Raw genomic sequence first — 17,103 nt, forward strand, 5'->3', positions numbered from 1 at the left:
TACCAAAATGAGGAAAAAACATAACTAAAGAAAACTACAGACCAATGTCCCTGATGAACATATATGCAAAAATCCTTAACAAAATACTAGCTAACTTAATCCAATAGCATATCAAAAAATAATCCAACATGATCAAGTGGGTTTTATACCAGAGATGCAGGGATGGTTTAACATACACAAGTCAATAAATGTGACATACCACATAAACAGAATTAAAAACAAAAATTATATGATTATTTCAACAGATGCAGAAAAAGCATTTGACAAAATCCAGCATACCTTTATGATTAAAGCCCTCAGCAAAACTGGCATAGAAGGGACATACCTTAAGTTAATAGAAACAGTCTATGGTAAACCCACAGCCCACATGATACTGAATGGGGAAAAGTTGAAAGCATTCACTCTGGGAACTGCAGCAACACAAGGATGTCCACTCTTACCACTTCTATTCAACATAGTACTGGAAGCCTTAGCCACAGCAACCAGACAAGAGAAAGAAATAAAGCCCATCTCAATTGATAAAGAGGAAGTCAAACTGTCACTGTTTACTGATGATATTATTTTATACCTAGAAAACCCAAAAGATTCCTCCAAAAACTCCTGGAATTGATAAATGAATTCAGCAGTTTCAGGATACAAAATTAATGCACACAAATTAGTGGCTCTGCTATACACCAACAGTGACCAAATAGAGAATCAAATCAAGAACTCAACCCATTTCACAATAGCTGCAAAAAGCAAACAAAAAAAAAAAACAAACAAAACTTAGGAATATACTTAACCAAGGAGTGAAAGACCTCTACAAGTAAAACTACAAAACACTGCTGAAAGAAATCATGGATGACACAAATAAATGGAAACACATTCCATGCTCATGGGTGAGTAGGCTCAATATTGTGAAAATGACATTACTCCCAAATGCAATCTACAAACTCAGTGTAATTTCCATGAAAATACCATGAACATTCTTCACAGAACTAGAAAAAACAATCCTAAAATTCATATGGAACCAAAAAAGAGCCTGCATACCTAAAATGAAAGTAAGTAAAAAGAGTAAATCTGGAGGCATCACATTACGTGATTGCAAACTATATTATAAGGACATAGTTTCTAAAACAGTATGGTACTGGTATAAAAATAAGGACATAGACCAATGGAACAGAATAGAGAACCCAGAAATAAACCCAAATACTTACAGTCAACTGATCTTCGATAAAGCAAACAAAAACATAAAGTTGGAATGACACCCTCTTCAACAAATGGTACTGGGATAATTGACAAGCCACATGCAGGAGAATAAAATCGGATCCTCCTCTCTCATCTTTTACAAAGATCAACTGAAGATGGATGAAAGTCTTAAATCTAAGACCTGAAACTATAAAAATTCTAGACGATAGCATCAAAAAAACCTTTCTAGACATTGGCTTAGGCAAAGATTTCATGACCAATAACCCAAAAGCAAATGCAATAAAAGACAAATAGATGGGACTTAATTAAGAGTTTTGTATGACCAAAAGAACAGTTAGCAGAGTAAACAGACAACCTACAGAGTGAGAGAAAATCTTCACATTCTCTACATCTAACAAAGAACTAATATCCAGAATCTACGAGGAACTCAAACAAATTAGCGAGAAATAAACAACTCTATCAAAAAGTACGCTAAAGACATGAATAGAGAATTCTCAAAAGAAGACATATGAATGGTCAACAAACATATGAAAAAAATGCTCAACATCACTAATGATCAGGGAAATACAAATTAAAACCACTATGGCCTTACTCCTGCAAGAATGGCCATAATCAAAAAATAATAAAAAAAAAAGAAATAAATGTTGGAGTGGATGCTGTGAAAAGGGAACACTTCTACACTGCTGGTGGGAATGTAAACTAGTACAACCACTATGGAAAATGGTGTGGAGATCCCTCAAAGAAGTAAAAGTAGAACTACCATTTGATCCAGTAATCCTACTACTGGGTATCAACCCAGAGAAAAAGAAGTCATTATACAAAAAAGATACTTGCACACACATGTTTACAGCAGCACAATTCAAAATTGCAAAAGTGTGGAATCAACCCAAATGCCCATCAATCAACGAGTGGATAAAGAAACTGTGATATATATATATACATGTGTGATGGAATACTACTCAGCCATAAAAAGGAATGAATTAATGGCATTCACAGCAATGTGGATGGAATTGGAGGCTAGTGTTCTAAGTGAAGTAACTCAAGAATGCAAAACCAAACATCATATATTGTCACTCATAAGTGGGAGCAGAGCTATGAGGATGTGAAGGCGTAATAATGACACAATGGACTTTGGGGACTCAGGTGGAAAGAGTGGGAAGAGGCTGAGTCATTAAAAGATCATGTATATTTCTCAGGTGATGGGTGCACCAACATCTCACAAATCACCACTTAATAACTTACTTATGTAACCAAATACCACCTGTTCCCTCAAAACCAATGGAAATACTTTTTTTAAAAAAAAAAAAAAAAAAAGGATGATGTAAAGCATGTGAAACATTCAACACAGTGACTTAGCACTTACCAAATAGGCATTAATAGTCACTAAAAAATAAAAGCATTTGTGGACTTCAAGTACATGATTATTCCTGTTTTTTATTCATGGTAATTTCTACAGAGGCTTCCCTTCCAGATGATGCTGGTAGTATAATATCATTGATATTCTATGCAGAATTTGTTCTATTGGCAGATACCAAGCTTAAGCTTCAGAATAAGAGAAGCATCAAAGTATGAAATTATTTTACCATTTCATTCCATCTGAAAACAATTTTACAAAATTGGGCTATATATGTCACAGAAACCTGAGATTTTTATTGTTCTTGAAATTAATTTAATAAATATCAAATTTGATTTTTTGATCTCTAGATACTTTGATTTATGAGAGTAAACCAAAAAATTATATCCTTGCATTTTAATCTAGCTGACCTAAGTGGCCTTAATTTTAATCTAGCTGACCTAAGTATTCAAAACACTTGATATATATATAATTTCCCAAGTGGATTTGATTTCTTCAAGGCAATTAAAGCAGTATAGAATAGAAGTAAGTTATTGAATGAATTGCTTTGGCTTCTTGATCAAAGATAGATAACTGTTTTTCTACAGTTTGGGTTCTAGAGAATAAGGAAGAAAGTCTTGCAATGAAAAAGGCTTTCTTGACTTTTCATATTGGAAAAGAAATAATTGATTCTATTCTCACCTTTAATGTTTCCTTCTAAGGATTTTCTTCAGATGCCAATGGATTTTGGTGGGCTTTGTTTTCACTTGATTAGGGCAACTAAGTTTCAAGCCCTTTTGCCTTCACAAATTCAAATATATTAGTTCACATTTCACTTAATTTGAGTCCATTTGTCTCTGAGAAACTGATGAAGAGGAAGCATGTGCAGAAAGTCTCAATGAGGGGCCATGGGATACTATTGGCTACAAACAAAAATTAATCATATTTATTTTCTTATATGAGAAGGAGTTTGGATATGGTGGGTCACTGGTGTTGATTTAACTGATTAAGAATGTCATAAAAGATTCAGGTTCTGTTCTGCTGCCCTTCATACATTGGATTGTAGCCCTATGTGCTGGCTACATTTGGCCTTTTCATCAGAAAAAGCAAAAGCCCTTCCAGAATCTTCTCTAGCAAATGCTTGCTTAAGCACATTGGCTAGAAATGTTTTTTTTTTTTTTTTTCCTCCTTAGCTGGGAGGCAGAGGAACTGAGAACCTGTCCTAAAACTCCTAATGGAAGCAAACATAGAGGAAGGGAGTACTAACATATATTATATTTGCTACCAAAACAAACATAAAGAATACTTTGCAATCATTATGCAAAATTTACGTTCCAAAGCATCTTCACACATACCATATTAATTAATAGAAATACACATTTCCTTACTGAATGATAATTGAGGTTCTTCTATATTTCAGGCTAATTATTTTAAAAACATAATTGTTCATTCATTCTTTAAACATGTTTGAATGGGAGCTGGTAGCCAGACACTATAGACACTATACTACTAAACACTACGGATAAATAAACTGTTCATAGATTTCTTTCTCAGGAATGAGAAAAACCACAAAACAAAATTAGTTTCAGCATGTGGTAGGTAGAAAAATGCTCCTACTCAAAAATGTTCACATCTTAATCTTGTGAACATGGTATGTTTCACAGCAAAAGAGAATCAAGGCTGCAGATGGAATTATGCTCACTAATCAGCTGGCTTGGAGATATGGAGATGGTTATGGATTATTCAGGTGAGTCCAATCTAATAACATGAATCCTTAAATACAGAAGAAGAGACAGAGGGGATGTTAGAGAGCCAAGATATGAGAAGGACTTGACTTCTATTGCTGTCTGCAACAATGGAGGAAAGGGGCCAAGAACCAAAGACGTGGCAGTCTCTAGATGAGAACATCCCTCAGCTTACAGCCAGCAAGAAAACAGGAAACTTAGTCCTACAACCGCAAGGTTCTAAATTCTTCCAGCAATCTGAATGAGTTTGGAAGAGGATTCTTCCCCAGAGCTTCTAGAAAGGGATGGAGCCAGTCAGCACCTTAATTTTAGCCCAGTGAGACTTGTTATCTATGTAACTGTAAGATAAAAAGGTTATGCCGTTTTAAACTACTATGTTTGCAGAAATTTGTTAAGGCAGCAATAGAAGACTAATATAGAGCTATATGTTAATGGCTGCGTTAAACAAAAGCTGTATCATAACAAAGGCTTAAGAAACATCTTGAATATTTGGATGTCTTGGATGTTAAGGATCTTGGGTAATAAGAAACCATCAAGAACTTTCAGCTGGGGATTTACACTAGAAAAATGAAAATTTACTTTCCAAAAATAACAGGGTCAATTTTCATAGCTCTATTTATAAGCACAAGAAATTGGAAACAAGCCAAATGTCTTTCATTTGATGAATGGACAAACCAATTGTGGCATATCCATACAATGGAGTACAATGCAGCATCAAAAAGAAACACACTGTAGACACCTGCAACAACGTGGATTAATCTCAGAGGGGTTATGGTGAGTGACAGGAGCTAGTATATTGTCATTTATGTGGCATTCTCCAAAAGACAAAACCACAGGATGAAGAACAGGAAGAATAGACCAGAGGTTGCCATAGGTTAGAGAGATAGGGGTAGGGACACATGTCACCTTAAAGCAAGAGCATGGGGGAACTACTCTGTATCCTGATGTAGTGATGTATGGGAGTCTAAATGTGAAAATTCATACAATTGTGCATCGAAAATTAAGTTCAGTTTTGCTAATGATGATATATAGGGAAACCAGTAAATCTCTAGAAACTCAAATCTACTGGAGAAAGAGAGACCACATAGAACTATAACTGTTGCAGTGGAATGGAAAAACCTGTTCAGAAGGTTGTCTCCAAAGGCAATACCAGAAGGATTTTAGTATGAAAGAGGAAAGAGTAAAAGAAAATGTCTTTAAAACATGGATGAAGGCTGGGCGTGATGGCTCACACCTATAATCCCAGCACTTTGGGAGGCCGAGACAGGAAGATTGCTTGAACCCAGGAGTCCAAGACCAGCCTGGGAAACACAGTGAGGCCCTGTCTCTACAAAAAAATCAAAAAATTAGCTGGGTTTGGTGGCACATACCTGTAGTCCCAGCTACCTGGGAGGTTGAGGCAAGAGGATTGCTTGAGCTCAAGAAGTCAAAGCTTCAGTGAGTCATGATTACACCACTGCACTACAGCCAGGGTGACAGAGTGAGACCCTGTCTCAAAAAAAAAAAAAAAAAAAGTGGATTAAGGTGAACAATTATGTTAATATATATAGGGAACACAGGAAAATGAACAGATGTTTTATTATTATTATACTTTAAGTTCTGGGTTACATGTGCAGATCATGCAATTTCATTACATAGGTATACATGTGCCCTGACTGTTTGCTGCACCCATCAACCTGTCACCTACATTAGGTATTTCTCCTAATGTATCCCTTCCCTATCCCCCCAACCCCCAACAGGCCCTGGTGTGTAATATTCCCCTCCCTGTGTCCACGTGTTCTCATTGTTCAACTCCCACTTATGAGTGAGAACATGCAGTGTTTGGTTTGCTGATCTTGTGATAGTTTGCTGATAATGATGGTTTCCAGCTTCATCCATGTCCATTCAAGTGGAACAGATTATTTTGATTAAATTCAGAATTGAACATGTTGAGTTTAGGGCACTGGCAGCATATTCAATCAACTTCCAAAAACACTGCTCTGGAACTTAGGAGAGACTCAGATCTGTGCTAGTGCTTTGGGCAGCAAGGGGATCTAGGTGGTAGTTGAAGTCACAGGAGAGAAAATAGGTAGAACTTTTTCTACATAACCCTTTCCCAAATAACAATTTCCGAAGTCCTGCAATTTCTGGCACTTAAAATGAGGAATCTGTGGTTTACACTGTTAACTTATTAAGGAGAGTGCTGTTTAGTCAATCTCTTTACTAGTAAACATATAGTATGGGGCATCTTCAGGAAAATGGACAAATTATATTTGTGAATTAGTGTTCAGGATTTGTAGTGTGATAATCCATGCTCCCATTAAAGAAAAGCCATGTAATCACTGAAATAAATGCAAAAGATTTTCTTGCGATTTGAGTTTTCTGGTTAAAATAAAGCAGTGCACATAGTAACTTATTTTTGTGTTTTAGCTACTGTGAAAATCTTTGTTTTCCTATCTCAGGCATGCCTCAGGAACTAGTCCTTATTAAGGCTTATAGACCAATGCAAGTTTGTAATTTTAAAGGGGGCCTCTTTATGGTGACAAATAGAGAGAATATATTCTTTAACCAGTGAGTAGACACACTCTCCCTGCCAGGCAACACTGAAGACATAAAGGGAAAAGTCTCCTAATTGAGACAAAGCAAAGCAAAAGGCATGTATTAGCCCATTTTTATGCTGCTGATAAAGACATTACCTGAGACTGGGAAGAAAAAGAGGTTTAATTGAACTTGCAGTTCTGTATGTCTGGGGAGGCCTCAGAATCATGGTGGGAGGTGAAAGGCACTTCTTACATGGTGATGGCAAGAGGAAAAAGAAGAAGAATCAAAAGCAGAAACCCCCGATAAACCCATCAGATCTTGTGAGACGTATTTGCTATCAGGAGAATAGCATGGAAAAAACTAGCCTCCATAATTAAATTACCTTCCCCTGGGTCCCTCCCAGGGACCCATTGGAATTCTGGGAGATACAATTCAAATTGAGATTTGGAGGGAGACACAGCCAAACCATATAATTCTGCCCCTCCCAAATTTCATTTCCTCACATTTCAAAATCAATCATGCCTTCCCGACACTTCCCAAAATCTTAACTCATTTCAGCATTAACCCAAAAGTCCATAGTCCAAAGCCTCATCTGAGACAAAGCAAGTCCCTTCCACGTATGAGCCTGAAAAATCAAAAGCAAGCTCGTTATTTCTTAGATATGATGGGGGTACAGGTATTGGGTAAATACAGTCATTGAAATAGGAGAAATTTGCAAAAACAAAGGGGTTACAGGGCCCATGCAGAGCAATCAAATTTTAAAGCCTCAAAATTATCTCCTTTGACTCCAGGTCTCGCATCCAGGTCACACTGATGCAAGAGATGGGTTCCCATCAGCTTGGGCAGCTCTGTACCTGTAGCTTTGCAGGGTACAGCCTCCCTCCTGGCTGCTTCCATGGGCCATCATTGAGTGTCTGCGGCTTATCCAGGTGCACGGTGCAAACTGTCAGTGGATTTACCATTCTGGGGTCTGGAGGATGGTGACCTTCTTTTCACAGCTTCATTAGGCAGTGCCCCAGTAGGGACTCTGTGTGGAGGCTCCAACCCCACATTTTCCTTCCCCATTGCCCTAGCAAAGGTTCTCCATGAGGGCCCTGCCCCTGTAGCAAACTTTTGCCTGGGTGTCCAGGTGTTTCCATACATCTTCTGAAATCTAGGCGGAGGCTCCCAAACCTCAATTCTTAACTTCTGTTCACCTGCAGACTCAACATCACATGGAAGCTGCCAAGGCTTGAGGCTTGCACCCTCTGAAGCTACAGCCTGAGCTCTATGTTGGCCCCCTTCAGCCATGGCTGAAGCAGCTGGGACACAGGGCACCAAGTCCCTAGGCCAAATACAGCACAAGAACCCTGGGCCCTACCCATGAAAACACTTTTTCCTCCTGGGCCTCAGGACCGTGACAGTCACTGACATGGCCTGGAGACATTTTCCCCATGATCTTGGGGATTAACATTAGTCTTCTTGCTACTTATGTACATTTCTGTAGCCGGCTTAAAAAAAAAAAATGGTTTTTTCTTTTCTACTGCATCATTGGGCTGCAAATTTTCTGAACTTTTATGCTCTGTTTCTCTTTTAAAACAGAATGCTTTTAATAGCACCCAAGACACCTTTGGAATGCTTTGCTGCTTAGAAATTTCTTCCATCAGATACTCTAAATCATCTCTCTCAAGTTCAAAGTTCACAAATATCTAGGGCAGGGGCAAAATGCCACCAGTCTATTTGCTAAACACAACAAGAGTCACCTTTGCTCCAGTTCCCAATAAGTCCCTTATCTCCATCTGAGACCACCTCAGCCTGGACCTTATTGTTCATATCACTAACAGCATTTTTGTCAAAGCCATTCAACAATTCTCTAGGAAGTTCCAAACTTTCCCACATTTTCCTATCTTCTTGTGACCCCTCCAAACTGTTCCAACATCTGCCTGTTACCCAGTTCCAAAATTGCTTCCAGATTTTTGGGTACCTTTTTAGCAATGTCCCACTCCCAGTACCAACTTACTGTATTAGTCCATTTTCATGCCACTGATAAAGACATACCTGAGACTGGGAAGAAAAAGAGGTTTAATTGGACTTACAGTTCCATATAGCTGGGGAGGCCTCAGAATCATGGCAGGAAGCAAAAGGCACTTCTTACACGGTGGCGGCAAGAGAAAAATTAGGAGGAAGCTAAAAGCAGAACTCCCTGATAAACCCTTCAGATCTTGTGAGACTTATTCACTATCATAGAATAGCACGGGAAAGACTGTCCCCCATGATTCAATTACCTCCCCGTGGGTCCCTCTCACAACACATGGGAATTCTGGGAGATACAATTCAAGTTGAGATTTGGGAGGGGACACAGCCAAACCATATCAAGGCAACTTAAGATAAATTTATATCAGCCCAATAATTTAAGTTTTTATGATAGCAGTATCAGTGTCATCAGAACAAATTTGAAAAATGTTTGCTACATCCTTCAGAGTGATTTTCAAATGTTATGTGTTTACGTTTTATGAAGACAGTTAGAAATATAATTTATTACCAAGTCTCTATGACATGGCCACATTCACTGGCTAAGAGGATTTGCGATTTTCTGTTATCTTAGTAATTGGCTGAGAGGCAAACAATCAGACTGACAGTGTGGTAAGCCAATTTGTTTATCAAGGAGATATAAAATCCTGATTCAACTGTGCCTCAGTACACTTTCTGCAGTTGCCTGGCTATTAGGAATTCATGTCCAGTTTGTGACTAGAGGGAAGGATTTGGGTTTTACATTGCAATTACTATCCTGCATCAGGATGCTTCCATTGTTTACAGCAAGACAGATCAGAAGCTGGCAACAGACCCAACCAATAAAGAAGGACAAATATTTGGGAGATGACAAGGCCAGAGGCTTGCAACAAAAGTTCAGTGTGTGAAATAGTAATTTTTAAAGACACAGCAGGCATCAATTAAAATTTAGGCAAAATATTTTACATTTAAAATATGTAATTCTGTGTTAACAGCCTTCCAACTGGCCCAGTTGAGTCCACTCTGACCCCCTCCAGTTTATTCTCACCAGCACTGCCTCAGAAATTGGCTCCGAGGTGGAAATCTCAACAATGGGCTGCTGCTCCCTTGCTTCAGCCTAAAATCTTTCAATGGCTCCCTTTCTCCTTGGGATAAACACAATACTCAGCAGGCCTCTGAGGCTCTGCAGTGCCCTGCCTTCACTCGCCTGTTCAGCACCATCATATACCACCCTTCCTTGCTCCCTGCTCACAGTCACACTGTTCTTTGTGTCACTTGTTCTGGCTGTACTGTCCCTGCCATTGGTCTTTAAACACACTGTTTTCTCTGAATGGAGGACTATTCCCTCCCCTATTGCCTTATTAACTCCTACTCATCCTTCAGGTCTCAGCTCCAGGATCATTTCCTCAGTGAAGCTTCTTGTGACCTCCCTAAGTGCAGCCCTCCCGAAGTAAAGTTCGCACCCCATGCACCAGCTTGTATTACTTATTATTGTTGCAAACAGACTCCTTCATGTGATTATTTGATATTATTTATCTCTGCTCTTAACAGTAAGTGCCATGGCTGTGTGTTCTTGCTCACTATTGCCTCCCCAGAACCGAGAAAAGTACCAGAAGACATAGACACTTAAAATGTACAGTATTTGCCAAATACACAAACAGGTAAGAACATTTTCAGGGATTCTTGATCATATAACTTCTGTACAGTATTTATGGCACTATCCTCCATTAAGAAAAGAAACTACTCTATCATGTAGCATAATACTTTCAACAACCAAGTGCTTAATGTAAGTTTAAGAAATATAATTAAAGTCATATAGGCAGAATTATATTGATATATAGCTCAGATAAATACTGACAATGGTTAGTTTTGATTAGTGTTAATAGGTTAAGAGCACAGACAAAAACTACCAGTTCTCCCACCTAGAGTAGGTGGCTCTAGGGAACACAACATGTAATGTCTTTACAAAGTTTCTGAAAGGCAGTAAAAACTCCTGGGTTCAACTGACTTAAAATCAGCTACTACTAAGAAGTTAACTTAGTCCTAGAGCAGAGGTTATAACTCAATAGACAAATTAGGGAATCCATGAATCCAAGAGCTAACTCATAGAGTACCTCATAGACTTAAAACTTCATTCTCCTCATTTTGTAGAAAGAAATTAAGCACAACATACTTAAAAATATATGTCTGTGGTCACATCCCTGGTGTGGGTCAATATCAGAATTAGAAATCAGATGGTAAAGTTAGAGATGCCTTAATGGTTTCTATATGTGTAATACTATAGTGACTCTGTAGAAAAATGAATGTAAAAGATGAACTCATCCCTGTGTGACTGTGGAAAACAATACTAATAGATATTTGGCAGATCTCTCAAAGTATTTTAAAAATGAAAATAAGTGTTATGAATTCTAAAAAGATAATAGCCAAGGCAATTGGTATCTCTAAAACTAAATATTTTTTTAAAGAATCAGACTAGAAAGAAAATATAATCATGGAACTTAAGTTAGCTGAATGGTAAATAATAATTACATAGTTACAATAATGTAAGTAATTATTAATTTAACAAAAATGATATTACTATAATCATTGGATGATTGGATAAATATAAAAATGGATAATGTCTCAAGTTGATAAATCAAGAAATAGCAGTATAAGTATCTTATGTAGAAATGTGGAGATACGTACATAAATGTTTTAAAGTATTCTCTCTGGGGAGTAAGGATGAATGGTAAAAGTCAGCACTTGTTATAGTCAAGGTCCAATTAGCAGAAAGAAAATACACAGAGTTGAACAGGGAAATTTCAATATAAAAAAATTTGTAATAGGGAATTAGCTACTAAAGTGTGAAAAGGACACTCAAGCAGCCATTACCCCTAAGGCTAAGGTAGAGAACTCAAGGTAGGAAGAAACCTGGAAGATGCCTCCACCTCAGGGCTGAACCCTAGGCCTTCTGTTAGAAGGTACAGCTGTGGCCTACCACGTGGCATAAAAGTTTGCGTCAGTGAGACCCACTCTGAAGACCCCCTCTGGGAAGGCATCTTCAGGGTGATGCCACAAAAGTGGCACTCACCAGGAACTGCTCTCTGGGTTTCCAGAAGTTGTAGCCATGAGAAGTTACCTCAGAAATTACTTGGGAGGGGTGGTACTGGGAAAAGTCATTCACAGGGAGAGGTGCCATGTTTCATGACTCACTGTGAAGCCACATGACGGCTACCAGGGAACCATCTGTGGGGAGATACTGCCCCTTGGAATTCACTATCGAGTTGCCCAAGGGGTGCCACAGGGAGAAGCCACACTAATGGGACTTTCTGGGAAACTGCTCTCTGAAATGTTATGAGAAGCTGCCTATAGAAAGCAACATGACATGTTCTGCAGGAGCCTACTGAGAGGAGCAGGGAAGAACCAAGAAGAGAAACCTCTGCCTTCTCCAGTGACTCTCCAGAGCACTCTCCAGAAACCATTTAACATTAACCACCACACTTGCTGGCAAAGGAGAAGTGTTTACACAGGCCATTTCTGGTTTTGCATTGCAGACAATGAAGGGTGAATATGGAGCTGAGAGACAACAAATTGATAACTGGGACAGTATTTTTTAAATTTGTTAAATAATGTACGTTGATATAAGTCAAAATTAATATTTTAAAAGCAGTTGCTAGAAAATGCTGTTTGAAGATATAATATGTTTCTTCCTATTTTTAAAGATTTATTCCTCTTTGATGGTGTATTAGTTTTCACACTGCTATAAAGATACTGCCTGAGACTGGGTAATTTATTAACAAAAAAGGCTTAGTTGACTCTCAGTTCCACATGGCTGGAGAGGCCTCAGGAAACTTACAGTCATGGCAGAAGGCAAAGGGGAAGAAACATCTTCACAAGGCAGCAAGAGAGGGAGAGAGAACACAGGGAAAACTGCCACTTTTAAACCATCAGACCTTGTAAGAACTCTCTCCCTATCACAAGAACAGCATGGGGAAACCACCACCATAATCCAGTCACCTCCCACCAGGTCCTTCCCTCTACATGTGGGGATTGCAATTTGAGATGTGATTTGGGTGGGGACACAGAGTCAAAATATATCAGATGGTAAAAAATCATGATACTCCCCTTGCTCCCTCTCAATTTAGCATTTATAACAAATGATATTATCATCTTGAAGCGTGCTTGTTTTTTTTTCTTTTTACCACCCACTCCAATTTATATTTTTCCTGCTCTTGATTCTTTGTTCCTAAATATATTTTATCATTATTTTATGACATGCATTTTTAAAGGTAGTCTCTCTAGGTTCTAATAAGATATAGTCCCAGCTTTCTGGATGTTTATTGTCTGGCTGAAGTCATAAAACAAGTTCAATTAAAACAATTAGGTAAAAACAAAATTCAGAACCTTATTAAGTAATCACTTTTGCAGGATGAAGATTTATGCTCTAGGAGTTCTTTGAAAAAATAATATCCAAATCATAACAGTGAGAGCATCCTGAAGACTAAAACTGACCTTTAAAACAAGAAAATCATTTGTTTCAGCTGAGGGAAATAGAGGAGAGGCAGAGAGAAGACATTACTTTGACCCTCAGGGACCTGCAAGGCATAGTGAAGCTTAGAGTTTTATAAACTGCCATCTATGGGTCACCATAGTCTGACCCTACTGTCTCTCTAAATCATCTTTGACCCTGTTTGACATCAATCTCTATTTCCTTCACTTTGGCTTATGTATCGCCCTGAATACATCTTGTTCGTATTTCTATTAGACATTCTTCTTGAATCTTCTTTTTGGAATACACCCCTCTCCCTCCTCTTCATCTGTCTTTGAGTCTTGCACTTCACCCAAGACCAAGTGTCTTGACCTGCAAGAATTTCTCCCTATTCTGAATTTCCATAGTACTTAATTCTATCCACTCCTTGAAAGGCATAGTATTGTGTGATGAGGTAGGAAAAATGGAAAGGGCATAGACCTATAGTTAAAAGTCTTAAGTTCAAGTCAACATCCTTGCTGTATTCCCTAACTTCTCTCAGTCTCAGTTTTTTTCACTATAAAAGGGTTGATGATACCTGCTTCATAGGGCTGTTGTGAGGATTGAATGGTATTATATATTTACGTGTGGCCTGAAATTTTTGAAAATTTTTCTGAGTAAATCACATATAAGCTATGGCTGTGTGTGTGTATGTGTGTGTATTTTCACACCATCTAGGATATAAATGTATAGATGGAATGATGTCTAATAACTGTTTATATTCCCCTTAGCACCTAGCACAGTGCTTAGCAGATAGGAAACACTGAATAAACACTAACTAGATGATTAGAACCAAGCCAGTTTCTGTAAAAATATAAAATGATCCATCTTCACTGGATTTACTTCATCCATCCTTGTATGTACCTATTAGATGCCTCTGAGTTACAATATGAGTCACTGCAGAAATTACTGGTGAGGAAAAATTTAAACTGGTAACACTCATCTTTGCTATATCAAGCCACGGGTTTATAAAAGCAGTTTAGAACTTATGAGCTGTCATAGCAGTGACACTCACTTAATACCTTTTGCAGATAGCAATTGCTGATAAGTGTTCTTTCAATGAAGTACTCAAATAACGGGTATGACTAGGGATGTCAGTCACAGATCAGTCAAGTGGGAAATTTTAGGAAATCAATTTTGCCAGCAGTTGTGGAATTCCTGAATTTTTATCTTTTAATATATAAGTCACATTTAAGAAATTCCTAACAAACTGTTTTTGACAGATCACTTATGGGGGCAGAGTGGGAAGGGGCAGAGCTAAAATGTAGAGGTGGTGTTCTTTCTGTGTAAACAGACTTTCGAGCAAGTCACACTAGGGGAAAACAGTAACTCTATCATTGACTAGCCTCTTGGCAACAAGCCTTCTTTAAGTCTCAATGTTCTTCCGTGTAAGATGGCAATAATGCAGTTATGAGAATTAAAAGTGTCTAAAGCATCTACTACAGGGCCCTTTGTGGAACTCGGGTGATGAACAGTATGTGTGGTAGCTCAAAATGATATTTGAAAAAGTGCCTTCAGGCCTATTCTGTGAAGTTTCCAACATCCAGGTTCAGAATGTAAGCCATCTGTATCACAGCCTCAAACACTCGTAACCACACAGCTCATTAAATGTCTTGGCCAGGGTCACAGACTCAGTTAACAATTCCCTTGAGCATAGGTCTGCTTTCATTCAAGGTAATTTCGAAAGCAAATGTATTTAACAATATATACTACTACTCCATCCCCCACCCCTTCCTCATGAACAACTCATAAATATCACTTGGCACTCACAGAATAAGTAGCACTGTATTTGACACTATCTGATGGATTCAGTTATGATTACTCAGGGTTCCTGCTTTAAGGGAAATTATGATCCCTTTATCATCTTCGCTAAGATACTAAGGTAAAAACTGTAACTGAATTTGATGAGATCTGACATTGTATCTCGTGAAGAACTTAACCTCCATAAGATTCTTGGAAGACAGTTGTGAAGATTAAATGAAATTAGATCTGTAAAGCACTTAGCACAGTGTCAAGCACATAATGATTAACAACAACAACAATGGTATGATAACAAGTAGTTCCTGTAAGGACAGCTCAAAGAATCTCCAGAAATATCAATCCTAGAAGCTGCTATAAAGGATTATGGTTTCTTTTAAACTAGATAGCTTTTCAAATGTTAAAATGATAGAAGGGAAAAATAGAAAACAGTTGCTATAAGGTAATTCTGTGACCTTTTATTGTCAGTGGCTGATGGGGAATGCTGGGTTCTACCACTGGCAATGCTGTTGCTTTGTGGGGAGAATGTGGACAAATTAATTAATGTCACAGAGAGTCCGTTTCCTTTTGTAAAATGAGGCTGTTAGAATAGAAATGTTCAGATTGCTTTTGGCTCTGCTGTTCTATGAACCTTGAACATGGAATCTATTCTAGCAGTGGTAGAAGGGAGATCTGTGGTAAGAAAGAACAGAAGCAGAAACAGGGACAGAAAATCTTGGAGTTGAGATAAAAAGTGAAAATACTTTAGGGGAGTACCCAAGCAATGGATTTGCTTACAGGCATGGCTTTTTAAACGTCTGCCACTGGCAGCATGACATATTTGCTTGAACAGAGTTCCTATAGCAAGTTGACAATAATTTGATTTTCTCTGTTGCCTGACACTCTAAATTCTTATTTCCTAGGTTACCATAGTGCTCTCTCTAGCCACTGTCACTCAGTGGGTTTTTACTGTGCAGGCTTAATATGATGCCAGTTTTGTGCAATGCTGTTTATTCTCTATCCCTTCAAATTAGATGCTCTTCTATTTCTGAAAATAAAATATCAACAATGTCACTAGACAAGTCTTCAACTTAGTAAACTCTCAAAAATTCAGCCCTTTTATTTCTGTCTGCTGAGGACATGAGGAGTCTTTCTGATTATGGAACAATGCGTGCAAGGGTGGGCCGGGCAGAGAATGTGCTGGATGTAATGGCCTAGAATCTCAAGTTAGAGCAGAGACAGGTTTCCTCAAGGGAGCCTCTAAAAAGAGAGAAATACAGTGAGAAAAACAGCAGAATCTTTCACCTCAGAGCAGGTAAAATAAGCCAGATACTGAAGTTCATATCTGAGAACAAGGAAACAGAAAGGTTTCCTTCACCAAAAACTTACCCTTCAAATTCTACTCAAGATTTTCATTTCCATTGCAAGTCACCAAGACGTCTATTAGATGAATGCAATCATTAGAGGGGAAATGTTGATTCCCAACTCCTACGGTTTGCATAAGGGGGGATTTTCCCTCCAAACTTCCTTGCCTCTTGCCCTATTGTTACTAATCTCCAAAGAGAAGGAGTAACTTACCTATTTAGTGAAGTGACCTGCATAGCTCAGCTTCTCCCACCTCCTGTCCCCTTGGGAGCACCATTCCTGCAGAGATAGAACATCTACTTATGTTGAAAGAATCCTGCCTGAGAGGAGGCTGTCCAGTCCTGTGCTTCAGGATTAGGAAGCCTGCTTGTGGGTGCATAGACACCACAATCCCCACGGTCACATGTGCCATTAATACAAGTACTACTTGATCTCTCATCATCACTACTCTTTCGCCCTATGTCACATTTTGTCAGAACACAGGTGAGCATGGTGAAGATATTGTTGCTTCTCTCCAGTCATGAAACTAGTATTAATGTGTATTCTAAGGAGAAATCTGTGACAACTTCCTCAGGGATTTCATAGTGTGAGAGTTAATTTACTTTTGTTGATTCCTTCTCTTTTCATTGCCTCTTATTCCACAAAAGTCCCATGCCAACCCATGGAATTGATCACCAAGTAAAGCCATCGGTATAGCCCAGTGATGAATAAAACAGAAG

Source organism: Trachypithecus francoisi, unplaced genomic scaffold, assembly GCF_009764315.1.
Source record: "Trachypithecus francoisi isolate TF-2019V2 unplaced genomic scaffold, Tfra_2.0 Lachesis_group0, whole genome shotgun sequence".
Classification (NCBI taxonomy): domain Eukaryota; kingdom Metazoa; phylum Chordata; class Mammalia; order Primates; family Cercopithecidae; genus Trachypithecus; species Trachypithecus francoisi.